This window comes from Cebus imitator, unplaced genomic scaffold, assembly GCF_001604975.1.
Source record: "Cebus imitator isolate Cc_AM_T3 unplaced genomic scaffold, Cebus_imitator-1.0 Scaffold37, whole genome shotgun sequence".
NCBI classification, from domain to species: domain Eukaryota; kingdom Metazoa; phylum Chordata; class Mammalia; order Primates; family Cebidae; genus Cebus; species Cebus imitator.
The window spans coordinates 653,305-673,293 of record NW_016107352.1 but is presented as its reverse complement, the minus strand read 5'-3'; the positions used below and the strand labels follow the sequence as shown (position 1 = coordinate 673,293).

The 19,989-nt window shown below is 34.8% G+C and overlaps 1 pseudogene; it reads left to right on the top strand.

Annotated features, from left to right (window-relative positions):
- LOC108301809 overlaps nucleotides 1-19,989 on the top strand; it is a 108,843-nt pseudogene that overhangs the window by 87,450 nt on the left and 1,404 nt on the right.

The following is a 19,989-nucleotide window of genomic DNA, read 5'->3' as shown; positions in this document are numbered from 1 at the left end:
TTTACCTACAGTGGTAGAATTTGTCTGCCAAATTCAGAAATTTAGCTACGTAATAATATTTGGAGAGGCTTTTTACCTGGAATTCTTATAGTCTACATCACTGAACCCATACCCTGAAAAAAGAATTATATTTACTTTTCTCTACATTTTGCACAACTATATTTTGTATTTAAATGATATTTTGATATAAACTTTCAATTCCTTCTTACCAGAGAATGGTAAAACCCTTGTACTTTAAAAGCATAGTAACTTTTCTGAACAATTAAGAATTCTTGTTCATGTAGGCACTACTGATCCCCCCCACCATTTTCTCTGCTGAGTTTTCTCTTAGAATATTGTCTTTTTATATCTGATACCAATAACATCTGAATTAAGTTTTTAATCTTTGCTTAGGTACTTCCCCAAAGCCCTCTTTCAGTATAGGAACTTCACAACTTAACATTAAGGAGGTATTACTTTCTTCCATTACATTCAAAACTTAAGCTTCTTATCACCTATTACCCTGGGAGTGACTGCTGTCTTTGTGATGCAATAGTGCTGTTTCTCTCTTTTTCTCTTTGAACACTTTGCATCCTCTTTTTCTTTTTGAAAATTCAAATATGGCCAGGCACAGTGGCACACACCTGTAATCCCAGCACTCTGAGAGGCTGAGGCAGGCAGATCTTTTGAGGCCAGGAGTTTGGGACTAGCCTGGCCAACATGGTGAAAACCCATCTCTATTAAAAATACAAAAAATTTGCTGGGCATGGTGGCATACACATGTAGTCCAAGCTACTGGGGAGGCTGAGGCACAAGAATCACTTGAACCTGGGAAGCAGAGGTTGCAGTGAGCCAAGATTGCACCACTGCACTCCAGCCTGGGCGATAGAGTGAGATTCTGTTTAAAATATAAAAATAAATAAACAAAATCAAATATTCTATTGTATAATTAGAAATTGATCTTCACCTCATCTTTATCCTTGTGCAATTGGTCAGAACTGTGGATATGTCCAGCATTTGACACACAAGCTCTTGCTATAGTATTTCTGAAAGGTATTAGAGTTTAAAATGTATACATCTAATATTAAATAAGTGAAATTTTAAAAATACATGAAATAACTGTCTTTATTTTCTCTTCTGTATCCAAGGCACACATTTCCAATTGACCATAGCATTTTTTCCTGTTGGCCTCAAATGTCAACTGATCAGAGCTAATGTGAAATGAAACCCACCTGCCTCCCACATGTAATGGATAACTATATGCCATGAGAATATCATATATGTTGCAAAGTATAAAACAGAAAGATGATCCATGTTACTGAAAATAGTATCATAAAGAAAATAATTTAAAATAAAAATATTGGGAAGGATAATGGAGGAAAAAGATTTACCTCTATCATCCCAATGTATCTGATACTGAAAGAGACTACTTCCTTCAGGCTAAAACTATTATTGTAATTCAACTTGATGGGTCACTTGTTTTGGTCTAAAAATTGTTTTACTATAAAGTGCCTAAAGCAATCTTGTAACTCACAACTCTTTATGTCTAGCACACAGCACAGTACCTTACAGAGTATATTTGTCAGCCATTATCATCATTTATGAAGTGACTGTCTTCCCACTTCCCTGATTATCTCATGTTGTAAACTGTAACCCTCTCCTATCTCAGGCCTCTTCTAATTAAACCATGACTTCTCCTGGAATTTTGAAACACATTAAAAATCCAGGATTTAGAGGTTGGCCCAGAGACCTGCTATGTCACAATTTTTTCTTCAGGAGGTTTTAGGGGACAAGGTAGAAAAAGCATATTTTTCATTTCAAAATATTTTATCGATAGCATCTTTAAATTAAGAAAGTATAAATGTTATTTTATTTATTTGTTTGTTTTGGCACCATTTAAGCTACTTAAATAAAGTAGGTTGTGGTTAGCAGAGCAGTAACTATCAGAAACAGCTAGAAGAGAATATAAAATACAAAAATTATCCATGTGAAGCTATGAGTAACCTGCCAGGACTAAAGGAATATAGATCCAGGGTAGAAAAAAATTTTTAAACATAAACCGATATCTTAAGATCTACTTTTCTACTTGATCTTAAAAAGCAAGACCCAAATGATCAAACAGTTAACTTCACCCCAGAAAACAATTTTAATAATATATATGGGAATATAAAAATTATCTAGCATTCATGATGGTAATTCAAATTATCTGGCATTCAACCAAATGAAAATGATAAACCTATGGATTCAAGTAGTTCAACAAACCCAAAGCCCAAGAAACATGGAGAAAATTAAACAAAAATACATCATAAACAAATTTCTCAAATCTGGTAGTAAAAAAAAGAAAAAAAAAGAAAGAAGCTATAAAAATGAGGGTAAATGGATACCACATTTACCCTGATGTGATTATTACATACTGTATGCCTATATCAAAATATTGCATGTCTCCATAAATATATATATACCTACTATGTGCCCATAAAAATTAAAAATAAAATTTTTAAATGAAAAAAAAGAAAAAAGATATGTTTAATAAAGAGGAGTAAAAATAAAAATAGCAGATTTCTCAATGATAGAAATGCAAACAAGGAGTCAGTGGAACAATGTTCATACAATTGAAAGGAAAATAAAATACTGCCAATCTAAAATTGTATGCCCTGTTCAGCACATTTTTCAAATATAAAGGCAGAATTAAACACGTTTTTAGACACTGAAAGTTTAAAGAATGTATCATTAGTAGAACTACACTACAAGAAATATTAAAGGTAATCCTTCAGGGAGAAAAAAAAAGATATCAGATGAGAAAAAAAGAAAAAGAGGACCAGAGATGTCATACTCATAAGTAAATATAAAACATTTTTAATTGTATTTATTTATTTTTAGAATGAATCTTGCTCTTTCACCCAGGCTAGAGTGCAGTGGCATGATCTTGGCTCACTGCAACCTCTGCCTCCAAGGCTCAAACAATCCTCTCTCCTTAGCCTCTTGAGTACCTGAGACTAGAGGAGTGTGCCACCATGCCCTGCTAATTTTTTGTATTTCATAATTGCAATGGGCATATTTTGTGGTATGTAAATTACATCTCATCAAAATTGTTTTTTGAAAAAAAACAGTAAGATCAGGACTGAGAGTTTGGATGAAACAAACTTGGCACTGTATTTATAATTGTTAATGCTGGGTGATTGGTAAGGTGTGTCTATTGTACTACTACTTTTAATTTTCTGTGTGTTTTCAAGTTCTCAGAATAAAAATTAAAAACAAAAAGACAATAAAAGATTCATATTTTGATCTAGTGTGTAAATTATTTCACACAGGCTGCCTGGTGCACTATTAGCAAATGTTATTCATGCCCCCAAGCACCCACATTCATTTCTAACTAATAATTATGTTGACTTAAACTTCCTAATATTTTTTATCTCAGTCATTTATCATTCTTAATAAGTCTAGAGAACCACTTTCAATTTAAATTCTCTCTTCAATTATGAATGAACCAAATGTCTGCATTTCATGTATCTCCACATTTCAGCAATCTCATTCAATACACTATGAGATTACTGAGGGTGCTCTGTGCCAATGAGTGACTGGAAGGCAGGAAACCACTTGTAATAATGCTTTGGTGTCCTCTTACTCTTATTTTAGCCATTAATAGCTCCCTATAAAATTGTCATGTGCTTTAAATTATTTTATAAGTTTTTCCCAGAAGGACAGTATGAATGCTTGAAGCTAATGCCATTTTCCCAGCTGCTACATTGGGAATTTCTGTGAAAAACTGGCTGGTTTCTTTCTCAGTTCTGCCAATACCGTGAGCACCTTAAACAAGCAGCAATTTAACTTCTCTTTATCTGAGTTATCTCTAAAATTAGGACCACGGTTCTTCTACTTTATTTTCCTTGCCTAGGGATGGAATCCCAATCAATTTTTCTGTAGATCTGACATGCATATTCAGGCTGAATGTCACCTCCCTTTTGAAGCCCTGTTTTTTCCCCCGCTATTGGAATTAATTTTTTTCTGAGTTTTAATATTACTTTGATTATTATGCACCCTCGACATTTATCACAGTGTAACTTGTATTATTGGAAGAAGATTTCATGCCTGTCTCTCCACAAAGGGTGTTAAGTCTTTGAAATATGTGACTTTGGACAAACTATATTCAATTAATCTTTGTATCACAGTGGTTAGTGCAATTATCTCTCAAAATGTTTACCGATTTGAATTGAATTGGAGGTTGTCTTGTCCTAGGTCTACATTTTATAGGTAAAGAAACTGAAGCCAAGACTGATCAATGTCTCCTCACCTTTTTCACTTCATGGCACACACAGAAAATATTAACATTTGTAGGGTACACTAAAGCAATTGGATGAGACTGCTCCAAGGGACATGCTACTTCCTGGAAGCTCCAGCAGGCCAAATCACGTCCCCTCCCTGTCCTTCCCTGACCAACTAAAAGGCTAAGTGGATCATTATCTCAGCTTAGCTATCACTAGGTATTCCACGAGAGACAGGTATTCCTTGACATAAAAATAAATCATGAGGGAGGAAAGCTCTGGCAGTGTGTCTGTCTCAGGATCATCCAGCTTTCTGGCTTAAATTCTTTCCATGTACAATTGCAATTAAATTTATATAGCAAAAAACTTATTACTGATAAAACACTCTCTCCTTCAGTTCCACAGATGGTAGCCAACTCCTCAAGGCTTATTTTTATATAACAGTTGATAAACAAAATTATCTTAAGCCTATGCTCTCACAATGCAAATGGGATATTTTGAATGAATATTGGTATTGTTTTCTACATTTACAGATGCAATGGTTCTAACTATCCTAGTTTCCAGGGCCCCATAATGACTTTATGAACACTAAACAATTTTGCCTTCATAGTCCCTTTCCTTACTTAAAAAAACAAAGAAAATTTATATTTTATGGCTCTGTTGCTTTAAAGATGAGTAGAATCCAAAGCTAGATTCATGATTACATATTATTATTATAATATGTGTTTTCTCATTTAAAAAATTATTAATAAAATATTTTCTTGGGCCCTGGACACTGTGCCTATTGAAAAAATTGACTCTGCCTAGTCCATTATTGCCTTCTGGCTTTGAAGTTTACCCACATAGGACCCCTTAGTTAACCTTCCCATGGACTAAATTTCTGGATGTCTTCAGTGACAGAACAATTGGTCTTAGTAATGGTTGCACAGAAAGGTAGCAAAAGTCTAATGTATAAGCAAGGACTGAAAACAATATATTCTAATCCCTACTCTAGAGCACATTAATAAGTGACCTTGGGCAAGTCCACTGAACTTAGCTTAATTACCTTTGTTGCAATACTTAAAAATAATTCATGAGGGTTGGCAGTTATCAGATATCTGGCAGATATAAAAAATATCTCATATATGTCCTATAATAGAGAAGTATTAAGACGGTAACATAACAGCTTATAGTTAACACCAGATAAATTCAGATTATTTCTTTATTTGGGTTTACTATGTTTTTTCTACCTCATGGTTTCTACAGGTATAGGTACTATTCTCTGTTTCCTGCTATTTCATTCTTAATATTACCTGATCTCCTGAATTCTTTTCATGTCAAAACTCATCTTTCTCCAACACTATTTTCTCATATTTTTCCCAGATTTTCTTCCAAAGAGACAAAACATTCACTTTTAAAATTAAATAGAAGAAAAATAAACTTTCAAAATGCAGAGACAGGATATTGTATTAGTTTACTAAGGTTGCTATAACAAATTACCACAAATTTGGTGGCTTAAAACACTACTGATTTATTATCTACAATTTTGAAGTCTAGTAAACTAAAATCAGATTCACCAGCTTAAAGTAAAGGTGTCAATAGGGTTGTGCTCTTATGTTAGCTCTAGGGGAGAATTTCTTCACTTGTCTTTCACAAGGATGTCATTTTGATCCTTGCTTATGGTCTCTTCCTCTATGGTCAAAGTTCATCACTCCAGCCTCTACTTCCGATGTTCCATTGCCTTCTCTGTGACTCTGATTTATCCTTCACCCTTCTTTTTATGATATATGCTTCACTCTGGATAGTTTCATGATCCTTACTTATATCAGCAAATTTCCACTTTCAAGTAAGATAATATTTACAGGTTTCAGAGATTAGGATATGGGCATATTTGGGGGTCATTACTCAGCCTACCACAGGTATTTTGAGCCCCAGTGAATTCACAAATACACTCCAAGCTTCTCTGTCTGGGTGGCACATTCTATGCTGCCACCATACATTTCTTCACTTCTCAGTCCACTCTCGGACCTTGATTTTATATGCAAAAATCAATCACCCACTTAAAAGTGGTTATTAATGTTTCCCAATGTGAACATTTGACAACATTCTCCCCATTAAAAAAAAATGTTCATGAACATTTTTTCAAAAATGCAGTTGGGTAATTCTGGCTTATTGACATTTAACTTATTTAAAAATTTCACTTGGGAAAGTGCTCAGGCTTACACAAAACTGAAGATGTTTCTCCCCCATTTCATGATCTCAAAAAGTAAAGATGATACTTATTAAGTTGAGAACCATAGAGAAACACACAATTCCCAGTGTTTTGTTTCTAGTGAGATTGACTTTTGCTCTAATTTTACATTTAGCTACTCGTCAGTGAGGAATTTTTTTTTCCTGATTTAAAATTCTCTGAGTTAGTAAAAGAAGAGGGTTTTGTTTTCTTTTGTTCAAACAAAGACAAAACACCTCTGGGGTTTTCACTGAGCAGTTGCCCATGAAGATATGACTTTCACTTGCATTTGATAGAACCAACAGTGCTGGACTATTTCAGCTTTCTCCCTACAGCCTCAAGGTAGTCTTGCCATGGAGAGATCAAGTTATGCAAAACAGTTCAGCCCTCGGGCATTTGCTTCATTCTCATTTCAATATCATTTCTTATTTATTGATAAGAATAATCAATAAAAGTGCTGTGTACTTTTAGAAACCAAACTGTTTATTTCATACCACAGATTACAGAGAAATCCTAGTGCTTTTTAAATCAGTATATTTGTAAAGACTGGGATAATCAAATGCAGACAAAAGCATCTAATAATTAGAGTTAAAAATGACAAACACATTTTGATTCCTTTGGAGAAGTATGTTCCTTGTACTGCATATACTTAGTGTTTCTGTTAGGAGACCCATCAACATCCAAAGTTTACCAAATACTGATAGTTTTTGGAAATTTTTGGACTTTAATCAAAATTGACTCTTGCTATGAAAATCTTAATTTTGGTCATTTTCTTTCTTATATTTCAAATCTAATTTTTAGGAAGGCAAGACTGGAAAGCTAAGAAAACAAAAAAATAGGAGGCTGGATGCTATCTTTAGCTTACTAGACAGCATTTGGCAAATTGTTCAGTACAAACACTACAAATCATTCTTGCTCCCAACATCACAATGCATCATGAGATACTAGTTCCATTAGGTTTTGAACACTTGCTGATAAAGGCCCTACATAAATGCCATGCACCTGTATTTGTACTTAATTATCATACCTTCTTTATTTAATGTTTATTCTATTTTATATTCATATAAACGTATATGAGTGATTTGTACAGGCCTCGTATGATATTTTTAAAAGAAATACAAAGTTTGTATAGGTCACATTTGGCTTTGTATTTGACTCATCAAATCCTCAATTGAACTGATATCAAGCTTTACTCTCTTTTATGTAATCAATTTTAGATGAAAAAGAATAAAATCACCTTGATATCAGGTATGAAGCCACAATTACCATTTCCATCCTTAGTGTAATTTCACTATAGCTATCTATATGCTAGAAAACTGTCAACACCACATTAAAATTCTGTAAAAGAGATTATGAGCCCTCTGTTTTCATACAAGTCTTATCAGTTCTATTCCCACCCCTAAATCCCAAAAGTCCTGTTGATAGGGTGATTTCTCCATTATTAATTTCACTGGTCAGGTAAAAATAATGATCATATATGTCTGTCTTTCATTTTTCTAGTTTCTTAATTTTAGTTTTAACATAGATTTTGTAATTTATTAACTTTAAGATGTTTATTCAAACATACAGCTAAGGCTTCTTTCTCTTATGGAGAGAAAAATCTCGTCCCATTCAATTATCCCCTTAAGCAAATATGTTTATGTTATTAATATGAATATTAAAATATGCTAAGATATAAGACTAGTTAATGTAATAATGAGAGAAACTCATGTACAGAGAATCAAATATACATAATACAGGAAATTACTTAATTTCTGAGATTTAGTTTTTCATATATAGCATGGGAATGATATCTAACTGGTAGAACTGCTTTGAAGATGAGATAAAATATATTTAATTTCTTATTACAGTGCCTGGGACAGAGCCAACCCCTCAAAAATGATAGTTCTGATTATTAGTAGTAGCTGCATTATCAAAACTGTTATTTCACAGTCCTTAGGTAAATGATAAAATGAATCCTAAAAAAGATTGAAATGTGTTATCTTCAAGTCTTTAGAGAATAATTCTGATTTGTAGTAAAATGTCTTGAAGTCAAAAATCTATATAACTACATGTACCATTTCTCCTTACTCATGTAAAAATCAGATATTTTCCTCCAAATGCTGGGTACAATGGACTCAGGGCCCTAAATACACTATTGTCTAAATAATTAAAGTGAACACTATCTTATGATACCTTTTGGTCTTCTACTAAGGGAACTGCAAGCCAATGTGTCACTGTCTTTTGTGCCTGTTTTGTCTCCTTTGTTTTGTATGGAGTACCTGGAAAAGGGTACTTTCAATTTTAATTACTTATAATTCTGCAGTAATTACTGACACATTTATAGAAACATGTTCCAGGAACTGAAATACAACAAGTGTGATTGAAGAAAGCAAGTAAAGTCACATTAGGACTCTTGGTTTTGAGTGACAGAAACTCAACTTGAACAAGCTCTTTTTTAAAAAAAAAAAAAAAAAGCCAGGCGCAGTGGCTCACACTTGTAATCCCAGCATTTAATACTCCATTTAAAAAAAAAAAAAAAAAAGATAATTTATTGGCTCTCTTAACTGGAAAATTTAACAACTGAGTTTTGGAGTTGAGTTTGCTATGGAAGAGAGAAAATTCTTATGAGGATTAAAAATGAGTATGAGAACCTGCATTAATATCGAAAAATAATTATAAGCTAGTGGAAGTTTCTGCTAAAGCAACTAGGGTGCTCAAATTTGTAGGATTTTTTTTCACTAAGGAAACAGTTTATTTATTCAACAAATTTTTATTATGCACATGGCTGGACGTTATCTGGTTGTCTGTCCAGACAGACCTTCTTGTACTTCAAGACTGACTGACAAACTGGGCTCGCTTGTCCTCTCTTCTAGCTTCTGATTTCTTCAGACAAGTTTAGGCACTGTCTGAAAGCTTAAGGGCAGGATGAAAGAGTTCAGGGTACTTAATCTTTCTGTTCCTGTTTGCTGTGCCTTGGGTTGGCTAAGGCTGTGCTCCTCTATAAAAACTACAGCTTCTTTCAGATGGGTCTCCCATGTAACCAAAAATTTTCCAGTAAATACTGTCCTTGTCCTTCCAAGCCTATAGATGATGACAGCTTTCTGGTTTTGCCAGCTGTTTGGGTGTTTTGCCATTTATTGTGTACCCTGAAACCTGGCCACAACGTTGTAATAACTTATTTCGTGAAAACTGTTTTCAAAAATGCTCTATAACTTTGCTATCTTTGTCTTGCTGATTTCCTGTCTGATGCAGTAATTTGTACTAGGTCTGGCCCCTGAAAAAGACCTTCAAAATGTAATTCTGTAATTGGGTTTCTCTCATATTGGATGGGTATGCTAATCTTTTTACAGGGTGGGAAAATGTAACACTGTTATCCTGTGGCTTCCGGTGAAGCCACAGTAAGCATCCTGATTACTCCAGTGAATACCAAGGAGGCATGGGATGAAATCCTGATGAAGTGCAAAGCAATGAGAAATCAAGTGGTTATTGCATTTAAACACTACAGTGATGATGGTGCTTATAAAGATTTTGGCATGGGGTGGTTTGCTTCTGTTGTCCTCTGAAATCTTATACAAAGATCTCTGGTATATTGCAAGAATTCATCCCTTTTTAGTATTCATGCCATTTCAATGTGATTTAGTAGCACTTCCACCATAGAGGTGATCTATTACTTCTCCGCTTAATTCTGGGCTTGTCTTGTGGCTTTCTCTGGCCAATAGAATGCAGTAGATGTAATGTTATGGCACTTCTAAGCCCAGTCTTTATAGACTGCACACATCATTCACATCATTCTTGTTCTTATAACCTGGTCAGTCTTCAAGTGATTTGGCCTGAGCCAGCCTAAATATTGAAAAGAAAACCTCTTTCTCTCATACTAGCTAACAGCCAATCAGTTGCCAAACATGTTAATAAATTCACTCCACTTGTCAACTGGCTACAAAAAGCAACCACCATAAGAGTGATCAATAAATTTAACTCCATTAAAATTAAAAATGTCTAGCTCTCAAATATTATAAAAGGAAAACAAGTGAATTTAGAAAAAAATATAAGAAATATAATAGACAATGGCCTTTATTTGGAAATACATGAAAACTCTTATATATTAAAAAATGTTTAAAAATTTAAGTGGCTCAATAGAAAAATATGCTGATTACTTCAATAGGCACTTTATAAAAAGAAATGTACCTGAATCACACACACATAAAAATGTGCTTAATCTCTTTAGAGTTAAAAATGTACAAAATAATAACAATAGGGTATCATTACTCACTCAAAATATTGTCAAATATGTAAAAGTTAGAAAATACCAAGTATGTTAAATTGAATGATTGGTTTCAATTCCTTATCTCCTGGTAAAAGAATTATGCAGCCATACCCCTGCTGCCATGGACCCAAGGCAGGCAGAATGAACTCCCTCACCCCTTTATGAAAATAGATTATGCTTTAAAGTACAGGCCAATCACTGCTGGAACCACAGTGGTTTTGTGATTACATGTTTATAATTTTAGATCAGAGTTAGTAGCATCACAGATCCTGCCTACTCTCTCAACCTTCAGTAAGGCTTTAATCTCTATGAGACCCTAATAGAATAATTACTCTTAGCTATCAACTTCACAAATAAGAAATAAAGAATTAAATGACTGCCTTTGCTCTTTGAGGAGAGTACAAAATACTCAAAGCAAGAAGAAATTTTTCAGTAATCAATTTTACAGAAAAACTGAGTAAATTGTTTCAGTTAGCAAGTGTCTGATGAAATATTTTTATACTTTTCTGGTAATGAGAAGACAGTGATGTGAAGTAGGGGAAAAGACCTAAATCAAGCATAAAGTCAACTTTCTTATAGTCCTCGCCTTAACATTTAGTATAATTTCTACCAGGCAAATCACTTACTCTGTCTCATATCAGTTTATATTTTTAAACTGAGAGTTTAAAGGACCTCGTGTTTCCTTCTATATTTCACATTTCAAATCTCTAAGACAATTTTTAATTTTTTGGAAATTTCTGTCTTCTCAGTGGATGAGGTCTTCCTGACCTCAGCAACTCGGTGAAGTCAATCAGAACTTTAAACACAGTGTTCCGAGTAGGAAATGGAATATAAACACCAGCTGAGTATCTCAGTGACCTTTGAATTAGTGGCACCATGCTGGTTACAAAGTGATATCATATCACAGCACTGACAAAACAATAAACAAGACATTTAAACTAAATACCAACAAATACAAAAAGAAGAAGAAGAGAAAGCATACCAATGAATACAATAATCTCCTGAATTGCATTCCATTCAGGATCTAAATAGAAATTTTTGGTAATTCCAACCTTCTCGCAGGCAATTTCAATCTCATGCACAGAGGAAGTATAAACAATGTTTTGGTAGGATCAGAGAAAACTGAAACATTTTCTCCAGCATTCAAGTAGCTCCCAATATCACTGGGAAATCTCCCTGGGCTAAGAGAGGCAAGGCTGCAAAAACACAGGAAAGGCTAACAGAACTACAGTCAGGTAAGGGTGCTGACCTTCATTTGCAACAGGATGTGCCAACCTCCCTTTATCAACGGGATGGTTTGGTTAGGGCAAGTGTGTTGACCACCTGGGAAGGTGTTTTCTTCCGAAAAGTAAAAATGCATGGAGCTGAGCTACCAAAAGGACTATAATGGCAATGGAAACTTGAAATAAACATTGGGTGTCAAGATACAGGCAAAAATGGGGGCCAGAGAATCAGGAAAAGAGGAATGAGAAATACTAGGCAAAAATGGAGGAAAGAGCAGGAAATGTGAACAGACTCTGGTGCTAGCAAGCCATTTTTTTTTTTTCTGGAACTTTTAGACACTGCCAGCATACGTGTACAGAAGTCAGGGGTGAAGGAAAGCAAAAAGCAATAAAGATCATACCTCTTCACTGTTCAGGTTCTGAACAGTGTTTCAGTTAGCAAGTTCACTTGCTAACTGAAACAATTTACTCAGAGCAGTTGAGAAATAAAATAAACAATAATTATCAAGGGTAAACAATCACTTTTACTAACCAATGGCTAGGTTGGAGGACCTAGCTTTAGGTGGCATAGCAAAGTAGGATTGCCAATGTTGGACCCCTGGATCAGAGAGACTTGGACACCCAACTGTAGATTGTGCCACACCGAGGAAGGCCTTGGTACATCATGGAAGTCTATGTAGGTAAGACTTACAGTGTAAAGAAGTAGGGGAGAGCTTGTCTTTTAAGCCAGCTTGATCTCAGAGCCAAGTGGTGCTGAGCCAAGCCTGTCCTGTTATCCTACCCAAGTTAACCACTCAGATAAATTATTCTATTTCCTCAGCTCAGAATCAGTAAAGCAGAGAAGAGATATTTAGTTTATAAAGATTGAGCTCCAATTGTAGAAAGGAAACATAAGGAAGAGGAAAGGCACCTGACCCACTAGTAGGAAGTGGCCTATCTTGGATAGACAGGCTAAGGCAAGGGCGGAAGGTGTTCAGATAGTTATGGAAGTGTCAGCTAGAGAGGGTAGAAGTTACAGTGCTGTACTTTGAAATTAAGTAGTGGCCATTCCAATCCAACCTCTATATAACTAACATTTTTAAGAGCTTTGAATATTGACTAAAGGTAAAGGGGAAAAGGAATTCATTAGCCAGCACTTTCATCATCATATTCCTATATCTGTTTGTGTTCCAATACTTCCCTATAGCTGCTTGGCACTTCATGTTTTTGCAAAATATTTCCACATATTTTCATTTTATTTTTTGTTATAATCGTCCTTCTTAAAAAGACAAAACTGTCATTATCATTTCTATTTTACAGAAAATTATAGAAAGCCAAAATGTCACTTTCTTAGAAGGTGTTTAGCAGAAGAACTAAAACAAAAGCATAGGTTTCACAAAACTTTTACTACTAAAATATGAAACTTTTAATTTGTTTGATGGTAGAAGCAGAAACTAACAAAGAAAGCTAAGATATGTTTCTTAACATATTGGCCTTATTTTCAGAATATAAAATTCAAATATCTGGCAAAGTCATAATTAACTATCTTATATTAAAATCTATAGTCAATTTAGTCTATAAGATAAAGTTTTACATATTACCATATAGAGGAAAATCTGTTTCATTTCCTATTAAAGGTAGGTTTGCAGATATTTTGTTTGTTGTTGGGTTTTTGTTTTTTATTTTTTGCTAAACTCACAGTAATACAGGAAAAGTAATCTATTCTAATCATTGTGCATAAGCTATTCACTCATTCACTTATGCTGAGTGAACAGTAAGTGCTGACTTCCATGCTTGGTACTGTTTATACAAAGAAGTAAAAGATTTGGGCCTTGTCTTTATGTGAGTATATTCAAACTAGGGAAATGGACACACAACGTATCTAATAAACTACTGCTCTGAAATTATGGGACATAAAGTGTACAATGGGAGCACAAAGGATAAAGTGAATTTGTTTTAAACTTTTAGAACTTTTCTTGGAGATTTTATAAAATATCATTTTACTTTATAACCTTATGGAGCTGGGTTAACTCAGCTCAACTTGTAAATAAAAATGATATATCTTTGCTATCTATAATATTCTTTTAAAAAGAAAGTATAAGTGATTGGTATTAATCATCATTGCATGAATGATCACTCTAGCATTTCCCTGGTTATCACAGTATCTTGACAGTGGGAATTAGGAGAAAACAACTCTTGGATCCCAGAGAAGTAGAATAATATATGGACAGAATGCTGTGTTTCTAAAAGACAACATGTTCCATTATCCTACCTGACAAGTCTCTATAGACTCCCTGGAATGATCTGGCAATAAGCTAATAATTTAATGAATCCACAGAAAGAATCTACTTTTATGATTTTCTTGGTGCCTACGCGGTATTTTCAATGAAATACACAATGTCCCCAGTCACATAGGATTCTAGGAAAATGACTGATGCCATGACTGAAATATTGAGCTATATTTCTAAAAAGAGAAAATATTTCTGGTAGTATTTACTTTACAGGAAGCTTCATCTATGAAAAGCTATTTAGAAAAGCTTATTCTAGATGGGAAAATGGGCCTGTGTTAGTTTGTCTGATGAAGCATTCTAAATCTCCTCTGTCAATTGAATAATTCACCCCATTAAAGTGGAGAAGATCCCATGGGGTCTTGTTTGTTCTTATCATGGGAACATAAGCCATTGTTATGAAACAAATGCCTAATTCTGAAGCACTCAGTTCTAAAAATATTCCCTTTTTAAATGGGGGACCCACCTGAGAGGGTACAATTGGTGCAAGGATCCACAGTTCTCAAAGGACTTTCTTACTATGATTGATTTTCCTTGTCCCAAATGAGTTTTTACCCCATATTTTTCTTCTTGAAATGAGAAGCCTACCCAATTATGTGTTTCTCAGAGACAATTAATATATGAACAGCAATTAATTCATCTATTTGATTTTCTAAGTTGGGTAAAATTCTCTGTCCTTAGAGCTAACAATTATACTACAACATAGAGCATGAGATTGCAGCAAGCCCCAGTGAGGTCATGGGTGGCCTCACAAAGTCTGTTTGGGAAATATCTGTGCTACAAAGTCATAAGACAGCTTTCTAAAAATGACAGGCCATTTGTCATTTAGTGAGGAATAAACAGCCTCAGTCTATAGACATTAAACTGGTGGCAGAAATGCAGAAGTCTCAGAAAGGTTAGATGAAGACGTAAGAAGGAATTGAGCTCCAGGTGTGACTTTGGGCATTCACTAACAGTCAATCTGATAAGGGCAAGCTGCATAGTACTCAAATAAGGCAATTTAAAATAAGTAGATATTTAATCACTGTGAGTTGATGATGATAATAAGTTTGAGGACAGAACTAGCCACGAGGCTGAGCTACATAGCTCAAGTAAAAGCACTACATACTATAAAGAGTAATGAGGTTAATTCTGAGGGTCCCAGCAATGGAATCTCTAAGTCAAGAAGAGGGTCAAGAACAAGATCAGCAAGTGTCATGGACAAGATTTATGTGTCTCCCCCAAAATGTGTATGTTGAGGTCCTAACCCCCAGTGTGGCTGTATTTGGAGTAAGAAGGTAAATAAGGTCATAAAGGTTGGTCCCTGATCTGATAGGATTAGTGTCCTTATGAGAAGAGACACCAAAGAGCTCACTCTGTCTCTCCAAGTGCACACAACACACCCAGAAAAGGCCACTGATAATACAGTGAGAAGGTGGCCATCTGCAATGTAAAGGAAGAGCCCTCACCAGACACCAATGCTGCTGGCACATTGATCTTAACTTCCAGCCTCCAGAACAATGAGAAAATAAGTGTATGTTGTTTAAGCCACCCAGTCAATAGTATTTTGTTATGGCAGACTAATACAGCAAGCAGACTAATACAGCAAGCATTGGCAGACAGAGAACTTGGAAAGGGAGTTATACGGTTTTTGGTTTTAATAACACCCATGATTTGAGAAATTTGATGTTACAGCATTAGATTTTATATTTCTCAATAGGGTGTAAGCTGCAGGGGATCAGGTACTTAGTCACTCACTGCACAGGTGTTCGATAAATATTGGTTGAATGAATTACATCTTAGGAAGACTGGCCAGAGACCTGCCAAGGAGGGCAATTGGAAACAAAATCAGAGAAGAAAACAGCTTCTCTGATTTCTTCTCTGATTTCCACAGCAGCGTTTTGCACACAAAAGACACTGGTCTGATGTTATACCCCAAAACAGAGACAAGTGCAGAAGCAATCACTATGGGATTTCCAATGTTTCAGAGGAAAGTCATTCTCTAGACTACTATACAAATACTCAATGAGCCAATTGGTTGTCTTTCAAAAGGCAAGAGGCAGAAAATGCTGTTGATAAAAAGGCAACTAATTCAGGATGAACATAATGGAATTCCTTACTTTTCCAAGAAAATAGGCATTGACTGTCATGACCCAACATTGAAAATAAACTTGGGAACAAGGTGCAAGGGTCAAAAGTGTGTGTGTGTGAGCGTGTGTGTGTGTGTGTGTGTATTCATGAAACACTTCATAATTTTTAGGTTACTCACCAATAAAGAAAACCCAATCAATATAAAGATCATTAACATTGTGAATATTATATGCTATTACTACATGAATAGGAATTTTATAGGGGATGATATACGAGAGCTTAAGAGCAAGTCCCACAGTAAAATAATAATTTAAACCATTGTTTCTGTCATGTACACTTATATGCCATCAGCCAAAGCAAATCCTAAATAACAAGCCCAAAGTCAAGAGGAATGATATTAATTTTATGCACCATGAGGCCACAACTAGGATGTGCATGTATAATTTTGTTACAGAGGAATAAAGTACTGGAACCAATAATTTAATCTAATACAATTGGTATTTTCCTACTTTTTAAACTTTTGAAATTCTTCAGAGTTTATAGTGTTATACTATTGTTATTATTTTGCATATCTTGATATTAAAGAGGTGAAACACATTTTCAGATTTTTTGCCAGAAAAATTTTATTTAAAAAAAATATGCAGGAGTGTTATGTATATATTCCAAATTCAAATCAATTGTCTATCTTTTGCACATACCTTCTCTCACTTCTTTCAAAGTCACTTGTCTTAACTTTCTTCTAATACTCTGAGGACCTGAATAGTTCATTTTAATGTAGTTAAATTATCTATCACTTTAATGGTGAATGCTTTTGCTATTTTTAAAGAAGTTTTCCCTACTTAAAAAATAACAAAAACATTTTTCTATATTAATTTCTTTAAATGAGTAGTTTTCCCTTTAACAATTAAGTCTTTAATATACCTTGGATTTAGAGGAGGGGAAGAGTATGAGGCAGTGGTCATCCGATTTTGTTTTCTAAATATGAATTACAATTGTCTCATCACCTTTTGTTGAAAACCCTGCATTTCTCCACTTATCTGTTATGCCATCTCTCTCATATGCCAAACAGTCATTTACACATGATTTTTTGGGGGGGCGTGATTTGTTCTGCTCATTTTTCTATATTTCTATTACTGAAGCATGTTGTTTTATTTACTAAAAAATAATAATTATCTTGATATCTAGTAGGAAAAGTCCACCCACCTCAAGAATAGGGCAAGTTAAAATGCTACAAAATGTACTCTTCTTTTCTCAGTAAAATTTGTTTGTTTTCTGTTCTTCTTGAATAGATGTACCCCAGATCATTGCAAGCCTTTAGCTAATTTTCACACTTCTGGAAAACTTGATTATAAGACTATTTGCCAGCATTCTATTGTTTTTATGAATGAAATTATTTGTAGAGGTACTTATTCTGCCATTCCTGCTGACATTGCTCTGATAAATAATTTTTTAATATTGAATTTACATTCATCAATCTTGAAAAAGTCATCTACTATTTCTAGTATCATAGCTTTTGAATCTATCTATCAATCACAGCTTTTGCATGCCTCTATGTACAAACATGTGAATAAAGACAGCCCAGTAACTTTGCTGAATTATCCTCTTAGTTTCAAAACACTGCATCTTGCCGTCCTTGGATTTCTCTATGTGGTAAATTGTATCAACTATGAATAAAGACAATTTTGTTTCTTCTTTTGCACTTTTCATAATTCACTTTTTTTTTCTTATTAGGACCTCCAATGCAATGCTTAGAAGTAGTAAAAATAAACTTTCTTTTCTTATTGGTATCTTAAAGCAAAGTTTTCTATGTTTTCATTGTTAAGTATCATGCTGCTATAGATATTTTATATATAAACTCTACCAGATTAAGAAATCATGCTTCTCTCTCAGTTTTCTAAGAGTTCTGTCTAAAATGAATGTTACATTTTTCTACATTATTGAATAAAATTATTCTCTTCTAAACCCTTAATGTCATAAATTACATTAATTGATTTTCTAATATTAAACTGAACTTGGTTTTCTTAGATAAGTTCAACATGGCCATAATTTCTTACTCTTTTATGTTTTGCTGGAGTATATTTGTTAATATTTTGTTTAGGATTTTTTATAACAATTCATGATAGAAATTGGCCTGGAATTTTCCTTTTTCATATTATGCTTTTCAAATATTGGTGGCATCTGTATCACACCAGTCTCATAACATGACTTGAGAAGTTATTTCACATTAACTGTAAGATGTTGTGTAAGACTAGACTACATTCTACCCTGAGAGTTTGATAATACTTGTGAACCATGGATTCCCCTTATGAAGCAATTTTTGATTGCTGGTTCAAGTCTTTTGAGTCAACTTATGTTTTTTATTTTTTCTTACATGTTTATACTAGTGCCTTAGTCTATTTGAGTCACTATAGCAAAACATCATAAACTGGGTGGTTATGAACAACAGAAGTTTATTTCTCACAGTTCTGGAGGCTGGGAAGTCCAAGATCAAGGCTCTGGCAGATTTAGTCTGGTGAGGGTCTACTCTCTGGTTCACAGATGGTGCTTTCCATCTGTGTTCTGATGTGGTAGAAGTGGGAAGGGGTCTCTCCCAGGTAAGGGTTTCATAAAGGCAGAGAAATTTGAAAGTCTAATGAACATTCATGGTTTTGACCTGGGTTCTAGGTATATGGACTTAAAACCATTGGGTTGCGGAGGCAATGGCTTGTTTTTCTGCTATAGACAATGACTGTGACAAAAGAGTAGCCATCAAGAAAATTTTCCTTACCAATCGCCAGAAGGTCAAACATGCTCTATGTGAAATCAAAATTATTAGAAGACTTGATCATTATAACATTGTGAAAACGTTTGAAATTCTTGGTCCCTGCGGAAGCCAATTAACAGACGATGTGGATCTCTTATGGAACCGAACAGTGTTTACATTGTTCAGAAGTATATGGAAACAGACTTGGCTAATGTGCTGGAGCAGGGCCCTTTACTGGAAGAGCATGCCAGGCTTCTCATGTATCAGCTGCCACGGGGGCTCAAGTATATTCACTCTGCAAATGTGCTGCACAAAGATCTCAAACCAGCTACTCTTTTCACTAATACTGAAAACTTGGTGCTGAAGATAGGTGACTCTGGTCTTGCCCAGATGATGGATACTCATTATTCCCATAAAGGCCATCTTTCTGAAGGATTGGTTACTAAATGGTACAGATCACCACATCTTTTACTTTCTTCAAATAATTATATGAAAGCCATTGACATGTGGGCAGCAGGCTGCATCTTTGCTGAAATGCTGACTGGTAAAACCCTTTTTGCAGGTGCACATGAACTTAAACAGATGCAGCTGATTTTAGAATCTATTCCTGTTTTAGAATCTATTCCTGTTATACAGGAAGAATACTATCAGGAGATTCTCAACATAATTCCAGTTTACACTAGAAATGACCATCATTCTCAGCAAACTGACAGAAGAGCAGTAGATCAAACACCACATGTTCTCACTCATAGGCGGGTGTTGAACAATGAGAACACATGGACACAGGGAGGGGAGCACTATGCACTGCGGTCAGTTGGGGGGAAATAGGGGAGGGACGGTAGGGGGTGGGGAGTAGGGGAGAGATGGCAAGGGGAGAGATGCCAGATGTAGGTGATGGGGAGGAAGGCAGCAAATCACACTGCTACGTGTGTACCTATGCAACAATCTTGCATGTTCTTCACATGTACCCCAAAACCTAAAATGCAATAA